The following is a 10,527-nucleotide window of genomic DNA, read 5'->3' as shown; positions in this document are numbered from 1 at the left end:
ATAGAGTATAACCGCTCACAACTTGTTGTGTTCTTGGTAGAACTATTCACAAATCCTGACTTTTGTATTGGTATAACTTTTATTAGTAAAACCAATCTTAAGTAATCACCTGGTATGATCGGATTGTATGTGCTTTGGGGAAAGGGATCCGATCCTTGTTGGGGTAGGGAACCGATCCTAGTGAGGGAAAGGGAACCGAACCTAAGGGGTGCAGTGCAATAGGGAACCGATCCTTGTATGGGGTGCAGCAAGGTTTATAGCAGAAAGGGGAACCGATCCTATGGACATGTGCAACACATATGAGTTTAATACCATATATATGTGGGGAACCGATCCTAGTACCTAGTCAACCGAATATTTGGGAAGCTAGTGTGACTATGCGTAGTACTCACATGGAGGTAGTTACGAAACTTGTTTTGGTAGAACCGTAAACCCGTGATTGTGATTGAATGTTAGTTTGATCAATCACATAGTTCTTGAAATTCAGATGAACCAATTCTAAACTTGTTTGGAAGTATGGAAAATCGGTTTCAAGGTTGTAAGTGAGAAAGAGAACTTAGAAAGTAAAGATGTCGACAAACTTTGAACACGTGCTGTGAATGTTTATTTCTATAATTATTCAAAGATATTCCTTAAAGGCTAATGGAATAGAATCCCAGGATCGAAACATAAGTAAGTTAATAATCTTTTAATTAAGGTTATTAATTTAACTTTGTAGGGAAATTATGGAATTAGTAATGTGCATTTACTAATTAAATTTTCCGAGAGATTTCGATTGTATTTTTGGACAGAGCATTTCCAGGAATTATAAAAACCGAAATTGTGCATTTATGAATATCTTGAGAATATTTTCGGTTTTGGAAATTCCTTGGTGTCCAAAATTCCTTGTCTATAAATACACGAAGTTTCATTCCTAGCAAACTAATCCTTCGTAACAACAGACTTCCTCTTTTGTCTTTGTTACTGGTGTAGCCGCCTATCGGAGAGAGAGTAATCTAATTAGGTGAAATCTCTTACGGCCGCTCGTTTTAAAGTCTTCTTTGGGATTGAGAAGCTCTAGCACGACCCGTTGGTGGAAAACTAGATAATTGCGGTTTATCTTTGTTTTCGATTGATTTGATTGACTAACGGTGGTTGAAGTCTGATTGCACCTAGTTTGTTTATTCTTGAGAATCTTATCTTCTGATATAAGATTCACTCAAACTAGTTCAGAGTTTCGACAGGGATCTTTAGGTTTTTGTTAGTTCTAAAGACGATCTTGTGATAATCCATTGTTAATAGACTCCGTTCTGTGCATGATTGATCACAAGAGATTCAAGTGATTGTGTGCAGGTTTTTATTGAAGATTTAAGAAGATTTGAAGACAAAGAAGATATTGAAGATCTGACTTGGGTTTTATAATCTTTGGTGTGAAAAATACTTGTTTGGGAAAAGAGGATCCAATCAATAATCGGTTTATCCTTGTGGTAGATTGGATTGATTAATTGAGTAGATCGGCATCAACACGATTCTTCGGATTAAAGGTGTTGTTGGCTTAATCTTAACCGATTACCTTTGGGTGATTGAACATAAGATAGATCTAGACCAGACGAAGGAGTTTATGTTGAGATAAACGGAAGAGCCTTTGTCTGACTCATATCACTTGGTTGAATAGAGTTGATACCAAACATATTTCTTGTTCCTTTACTCTTTGGAATACGAACCAAAGGGATTGTTCCAAGTACGTGACTTATTCACAATTCGGAGGCGTGGGAATACAGACGGAACTAGGTATACTATAGAGTTAGGTACTTGGTCTCAACTATACGAAGTTAGGTGTAATTTTGTGTAGCGGCTTAATCCTGAGAGTATTTAATTCTGGACTAGGTCCCGGGGTTTTTCTACATTTGCGGTTTCCTCGTTAACAAAATCTTGCTGTGTCATTTACTTTTATTTTCCGCATTATAATTGTTTTATTATAATTAAAGTAAATTACACATACGTTAATTCCTATTTACTTGATAAGAAATCCTATTGTGTTTGGTTAAGTCCGAACCTTTATATCAAGTAAACATACTTCGTTGTTATATTGTCTCGATCTCGTATCCATAGACGATCACACGAAGTGTGAACCGATTAGTTGTATTGTCTCGACTCAGTCCATAGACAATCACTTTCGTAGAAAGGACTTATAGGTAGGAAAAGTTTTAGCTTGAGGTATATTTGGGTACCCTCGCATTTTCAATTGGTATCAGAGCAGGCAAACACGAAAAGATCTAACAATCTATATTTGGTGTGATCCAACCTATAAGAATTGAATATATGTTCGATTCAGTTAACGTAAGTCAAGATAATGAGAACAATATCTCAAGGAAAACCAATGGAAATTGGTCTCGAAAGTATTTTCGAAAATCAAAGAAAAAGTCTATGACTAATAATTTGATTACGAATCAAATTCCTGATCAAAAGTGAGTGAGTTCGAAACTCAAGAAACATGGTTTGGACTCGTCTCCATTTCCTTGTGAGAAATTTTCTGAAAAGAGATTCGATTCATACAATATCCCGAGTTCTGCATTTGCTAAAATGATGGAAAGCTTTTTCAAACATATTGAAAAAATTTCAGAAAAGGGTAAATCCATTGACAGTCTAGATGATGTCCTAGAACTTGTTGTTCAATTGAACGTAAGAATATGTGAAGGAAAGCGATAAACACTTAGTATTCAAAATAATATAATAGATTATGAGGAAAAAAAATTGGCTTTATGCAATGAAGTTCATCAACAGACTATAGAGTGTGAAAATCTTACTCATTCGCTGGAACACTCACAGATAAGGAATAAGGCCCATATTGAGAATCTTCTTACAGTAACATGCCAAGAGGTATATATGAACAAATGTTTAGAAAAAAATTACCAACAAGGAGTGAAAACCTTAAGAGGACATATAGAACGTCTTGAACAAGAGACGTTAGCAAACTGTCGATTGGCAGATCTAGACATCATGGGTTCAAGTTCAAGGAACATACCATCATGGGAGCAAAATGTAATTAAGGATATTGTATCTCACAATTCCCTTAACAAGAAGGATGGGTTCAGAACCCGCGAAGAAGAACATGATTATGTTCAAAAGGGAAAAATATCTCCTCCTGAAGTGTATGATGAGGATTATCCTCATCCCGGTACTTAACCGTATTGGAGTGTGCATCCTTACTTGCCCAATCTTCGGATGTAAGGAAGCACACATACCTGGGCAGCTGGTATCCATCAAACATCTCTTATTCAACATAGATAAATTATACAATCTACCTTAAAGTTTGTTTTGGTAGAAAGGTTGTCTTACAACAACTTGTGTAAAAGGGATAAGTTAGTATCTATTGATACCTATTTTGGAGAAAATATCCTAAAAATATTGTGTTGTTGTAACACATTAGATGCCAATATTCCTTGTAAAGAAGAGAAGTTTGTCAAGAAGGAAACAACGTTGAACAGGGATAAGAGAAGAAGAAGAAAACTCATCAAGCTCCAATGCAAGAGGTTCCACAAAAAGGTAACACTAAAACTCATACTTCGTATATTTATACTAAGCATTGTTTTTATTGTGGTAATAAAGGACACTTTCAATGGGGATGCAAAGTTCGTAAGATGCAAGATGCTCTTTCTATTGTATCAAACGGATTGGCTAAGTTTGCTCCCCAAAGGAACTCAGATCGGCATTGTCTAAGTTTAGGAAAAAGGATTATTATAATGATAGTTCAAATTTTGCAAATCACTCGACAAGGTCATTTCATAAAATACCCAATTATAGAAAGAGAGATGACTTTTTGAATGCAAAAACAAGATCTGATGTTCCAAATTGGAGAAAGGATGTTTCGCAAATTATTCAAAAGGACAATGATCCTAATGGTATTGTGAAGGAGAAAGCTGCTCCAGCGAAACCCAACTCTAAATGGGTCCCTAAGTCCTCCATAGCCAAGAAAGGACCAAAAGTTAGTCACAAGAATGACTCTCAGCTGTTAATTGTTGCTGAAAATAATTACAAGAGTCTTCTTGAAAGGCTAAAGAAATACATTATGTCTGAAATCTCTTATACTAGTAAAGGTTGTGATAATGACTCTCTTAATCACAAGTCAATGAATAAAAACAAGAGATGGAACAAGAGAAAATAAACCAAGCAAGAGGTCAAGAATGATGATTTTATCTTAGTCACTTGTGACGAACAAGACAAGGATCAACTTAACACAACCTAGTTGTGTTAGAGTTTTCATGCTCACCTTAGTGCTAAGTATTTTTAAAGGTGAGGAATCAGATGAAAAACTGAGCACATGATCTCTCGATTATTATATGACTAATTAACATCTTTAGTGAGGTTCATCTTCTATACTCATACCTTATCTATCTATATTTGAGCTTTTGATAGAAACGCTAATTTTGAGTTGATGATATTGATATCTACTGATCATATATGTGTAGCCCTTGCTTTTGTGGTCAAAACAAGCCAAAAATCACTGAATTCGGACATCGTATGCAAAAGTTATTTCGAAAACAGTTGAGTGTTGTGATCTGTCACAAGTACCCTCATGGGAACCAATCCTAGTACCATGTCATGGAAGGGAATCGATCCTAATGAGAGGTCCCCTTACGAAGAAGTGTAAAATTGTTTTGCCTATAACTTCTTCGTCCGAACTCGGAATAACCTCATTCTTTTTGCGTTGTTTTGATAATTCAATTTCCTACAAGATTGAGGTAATTGCAATACTTGATTTTATGTTGAATATTTATGGTGTATTGCAAAGTGATTTATGGGATGTTTGTTTTTAGTTTTACTACCTTAATATTCGGTCTCATATATTGTGAACCCTCATGGTTTGGGTGACTTTTTGATTTAGCGGGATTAAGTTCTAGCCCTAGTAGGTAGGATTTATCAAAGGATTGTGAGTGGTTCTAATGGAAACAGTATGTGAAAAAGTCACAATATGTTGAATCGGTTTTGGTTTAGCATAAAAGCATATGTGTTTCAACGGTTTTCAACTTTTGCTTGCAATAGTTAAAACCGGTTTTCAAACTTTCTCTGGTAAAGGTTTAGGTGTGTTGTTATTATTTTGTTTATGCATAAGGATGACAACGTGGTGATATTTCGACACCAATTCTCCCTGGATGAAGATGCTATCATATTGGAGAAGTGGATGCGAAATTTGAGGTAACAATCTTGTTAGTTAATTGTTTTCATGTTTAAGAAAAGCCTGAGTTTATATTATATATATATTTGTTGCTTTTACTTAACGAAATTTAGGTTTAATTGATATTTATTCCATGATGTGTGTGTGGATGTATGTTTCAATTGGTTCATGTTAAGAAAAACTATTGTTATCTTGCTTTATTGTATGGTATCAATCGTTTAGGCTTACAAAACTTCGGTACAATTGATATGTGTGACTCAATTGGTTCCGGTTAAGAAAAACCTTTGGTATTTTTCTTTGGTATAGTATCAATGGTTTAGGCTTACAAAATTACGGTGAAATTGCGGTGCTTTTAATGTCTATGTTGATTCAATTTCTTCCGGTTGAGGTGAATAATTTTGCAAGTTGGTTTATATTGGTTTGTATGAATTATTTATGGGTTAACGAAATAATATGTGTACGGGATGAGTTGTTTAGTCCAATTCGATTTCGGATAAGAAACTAAGTTAATTTTGATCTTAGTTTGTCTTATCAAAGTGAGGTTTCGGTTATTCAAGTCTAATCGAATGCCTAAACAAAGAAATGCTAGTTAACTAACCTAGTATTTGGTTTGTTTGAAATTGAAAGGTCTAAGTTTATGGATGATTAGAACCTGATGAGAAATGAAGTTTATCTTTATTTTGGTCTTATCGAATTAAGCGGTTGTTCTTGAACAATCGGTTTAGCAAAGGGACTAATGTGATTAGTTGTTTTTGGTTTGCTAAACTAAATGGGAAAAATTATTTCGGGCAATTATTTCCTTGGTAACATATCAAAATAAGACTACTTGTAGTTTCGGTTTTGATATTAGTTATCGGAACGTGATGTGTGGAACCCTCGTGCCTAACTCTACAGGTTTGCAAGTCTATTCTGAGATTTGTAAGATTCTTTTCGTGTTGTCCTTTATTTTTTTCGTTTCTTTGTCATTTTTGTGACAAAAAGGGGGAGAAATATATGGAGTAAACAAGTGATGCTGGCATTGATTTTAAATTAATTGGTATCGCTAAGGAAAAGAACATTGGTGCTTGAATGTTATATCTAACGAAAGAGTGAAAGCACAGACTAAGGGGGAGTAACATGTCATATTGATTGGTATAAAAAAGACGTGCGTATTTAATATCTATCTATCTTCCTTAGGGGGAGTAATAGCTTTGTTATTATAATGTCAACAACGGCATTTACAAGGATTGAATGTAAGCAGTTTTACTGTGCTGTTGAATCGGGAATCAAACGGAATGTAATGAATTCTTGTAATTTGTTTATCCATATGATGTATGAGTTTTATCACTAAAATTGACAAAGGGGGAGATTGTTAGAGAGTTGCTCGGTTGAACGCACCAAGCGTTGGTATGTCAAGTTTGGTTATCATATTTTAGTGAATCAAAACTCGTGTTAAGAGTCGCTTGATTATGTACTATAGTTAAACTTCGTATAGGTTAGCTTGAAAGTATTAGGATATGAGACATTACAAGTATTGCGAAGTCTTGAAGATGTGAAGAATCAAAGAGCTACATCGACAACAATCATCCTTCCACTTGAGGTTAGTGATATTTGACTTGAACTGTTTCATTCCCTAACGTATCTTTCAAGTCGTGCATATTGAAAACGTAACTGCGAAGCATGTTTGAACTCTAGATAGACATAGTATTAAGGAATACAATACGATGTTTATTGCTTAACCATTAAACTTTGTAGATAAGACATCGCCATAATCATTTGAATGTTATTGTGATTATGTATGGGTATAAGTGAGGATTTCATCCTAGGAAACAATGTTTACATGTGTTCTAAGGAAGTAAGTTTATAAACTTGTTTGTGGACCGAAAAGGAAATTGCCGAGAGTTATTGGTTTTGTTATTCATTGCATATCTTATGAACAACCAATATGTGTGATAGAGTATAACCGCTCACAACTTGTTGTGTTCTTGGTAGAACTGTTCACAAAGTCCTGACTTTTGTATTGGTATAACTTTTATTAGTAAAACCAATCTTAAGTAATCACCTGGTATGATCGGATTGTATGTGCCTTGGGGGAAAGGGAACCGATCCTTGTTGGGGAAAGGGAACCGATCCTTGTTGGGGGTAGGGAACTGATCCTAGTAAAGGAAAGGGAACCGAACCTAAGGGGTGAAGTGCCATAGGGAACCGATCCTTGTATGGGGTGCAACAAGGTTTATAGCAGAAAGGGGAACCGATCCTATGGAAATGTGGAACACATATGAGTTTAATACCATATATATGTGGGGAACCGATCCTATTACCTAGTCAACCGAATATTTGGGAAGCTAGTGTGACTATGCGTAGTACTCACATGGAGGTAGTTACGAAACTTGTTTTGGTAGAACCGTAAACCCGTGATTGTGATTGAATGCTGGTTTGATCAATCACATAGGTCTTGAAAGTCAGGTGAACCAATTTTAAACTTGTTTGGAAGTGTGGCAAATCGGTTTCAAGGTTGTAAATGTGAAAGAGAACTTACAAAGTAAAGATGTCAACATACTTTGAACACGTGCTGTGAATGTTTATTTCTTGAATTGTTCAAAGATATTCCTTAACGGCTAAGGGAAGGGAATCCCATGATCGAAACATAAGTAATTTAAGAATCTTTTAATTAAGGTTATTAATTTCATTTTGTAGGAAAATTACATAATTAGTAATGTGCATTTACTAATTAGATTTTCCGAGAGATCTCGATCGTTATTTTTGGACAGAGCATTTCCAGGAATTATGGAAACCGGATTTGTGCTTTAATGAATATCTTGAGAATATTTTCGGTTTTGGTTGAAATTCCTTGGTGCCCAAACTTCCTTGTCTATAAATACACGAAGTTTTCCTTTCTAGCAAACTAATCCTTCGTAACAACGTACTTCCTCTTTTGTCTTTGTTACTGGTGTAGCCTCCTATTGGAGAGGAGAGTAATATAATTAGGTGAAATATCTTATGGCCGCTCGTTTTAAAGTCTTATTTGGGATTGAGAAGCTCTAGCACGACCCGTTGGTGGGAAACTAGATTGCGGTTTATCTTTGTTTTCGATTGATTTGATTGACTAACGGTGGCTGAAATCTGATTGCACCTCGTTTGTTTATTCTTGAGAATTTTCTCTTCTAATATAAGATTCACTCAAACTAGTTCAGAGTTTCGACAGGGATCTTTAGACTGTTGTTAGTTCTAAATACGATCTTGTGATAATCCATTGTTAACAGACTCCATTCTATGCGTGATTGATCACAAGAGATTCAAGTGATTGTGTGCAGGTGTTTATTTAAGATTTAAGAAGATTTGAAGACAAAGAAGATATTGAATATATGACTTGGGTTTTATAATATTTGGTGTGCACAATACTTGTTTGGGAAAAGAGGATCCAATTAATAATCGGTTTATCCTTGTCGTAGATTGGATTGATTAATTGAGTAGATCGGCATCAACACGATTCTTCGGATTAAAGTTTTTTTTGGCTTAATCTTAACCGATTACATTTGGGTTATTAAACATAAGATAGATCTAGACCCGACGAAGGAGTTTATGTTGAGATAAACGGAAGAGCCTTTGTATGACTCATATCACTTGGTTGAATAGAGTTGATACCAAACAGATTTTTTTTTCCTTTATTGTTTGGAATAAGAACCAAAGGGATTGTTCCAAGTACGTGACTTATTCACAAATCGGAGGCGTGCGAATACAGACGGAACTAGGTATACTATAGAGTTAGGTACTTGGTCTCAACTATACGAAGTTAGGTGTAATTTTGTGTAGCGGCTTAATCCTGAGAGTATTCAATTATAGACTAGGTTCCGGGGTTTTTCTGCATTTGCGGTTTCCTCGTTAACAAAATCTTGATGTGTCATTTACTTTTATTTTCCGCATTATAATTGTTTTATTATAATTAAAGTAAATTACACAAACGTTAATTCCTATTTACTTGATAAGTAATCCTATTGTGTTTGGTTAAGTCCGGACCTTTAGATCAAGTAAAAATACTTCGTTTTTGCATTGTCTCGATCTCGTATCCATAGACGATCACACGAACTGTGAACCGATTAGTTGTATTGTCTCGACTCAGTCCATAGACAATCACTTTCGGAGAAAAGACTTATAGGTAGGAAAAGTTTTAGCTTGAGGTATATTTGGGTACCCTCGCCTTTTCACCCTTTCTGCTAAAAACTTGTTGCACATCTTACAAGGATCGATTCCCCTTTGTGATAGGTTGCACCTCTTACTAGGATCGGTTCCCCTTTACCCAGAGTCAGTCATACCAATAACACAAAATCGATCATACCATCTCAGGTGATTACTTAAGATCGGTTTCACTAGTAAAAGTCATACCAATACAAAAGTCAGGCCTTTGTGAATAGTTTTACCAAGAACACAAACAAGTTATGAGCGGTTATACTAATCACACATATTGGTTGTTCACAAGATATGCAATATATAACAATACCAATAATGCCTGGTGTTGATGGTGGATTTTAATTCAGGGCTAAAATTGTAAAATCCAATCTTTAATGTGTTGACATCCTGCAAAGGGTAAAGCCGTTTGATGAGTGATGAATACTTTTTCGCTTTATTTATTCGAACCAATTCAATAAATACACAAAATTCACCCAGAATGGTGCATGTAGCAACAATCCCAAATATTCTGTGAGTTTTAGCATTATTAATTAATGCATGAATAGCCTAGTGTTTCCTGTGTTGTTCCTGGCCATGGTCTAATTATTAGCATGACATGACGACTGAGTGTTCACTCTCAGAAGAGTAACATGAATCTCCAAGTGCCAATTTTGAGACATGCACGAAATACCTGTGCAGGCTACTCTCTGGTAAAGAGAATTTCGAATCGATGCACTTTCAGCTCGATCGAACGCATTTAATTTTCTTAAGGAAAATATGGACTGTCCATATCAGTCTCAGAAATGATCGCGACCACACAAGTTGGCCGCACAATTTAACAATCCTTGCCAAACTCTGGCAAGAGTAGGCGATTGACGTGATGACCAGAGGCGGGCCCACTTATGACCTAGCCGGTCGAACATCACACGAACTCCTCCCAGCACGTCAAACGCCATCCCTAAAAAAGGGTGGTTGCGCTGCTTTGGAAGAAGCTCTACGAGCTTAGACTGTTAAAGGCAGTCTTAAAATCATCACGCCGTCCAACTTTACCAGCATGGTTGGACGGCTTAGATCATCCCGCGAATGATCAGTGGAACTCTAATACACACATTGGCGGGCCCACTCTATCCCTACCTGATCGACTTGCTCACGGCATGGTCATAGAACCATGAACGTTTTCCCAAAACATGATGGGCGTGAGGCTTTTCAAGGGTCATGGAAATTCC

This window comes from Papaver somniferum, chromosome 2 (assembly GCF_003573695.1).
Source record: "Papaver somniferum cultivar HN1 chromosome 2, ASM357369v1, whole genome shotgun sequence".
NCBI lineage: Eukaryota > Viridiplantae > Streptophyta > Magnoliopsida > Ranunculales > Papaveraceae > Papaver > Papaver somniferum.
Note: the sequence above shows the minus strand (reverse complement) of the source record.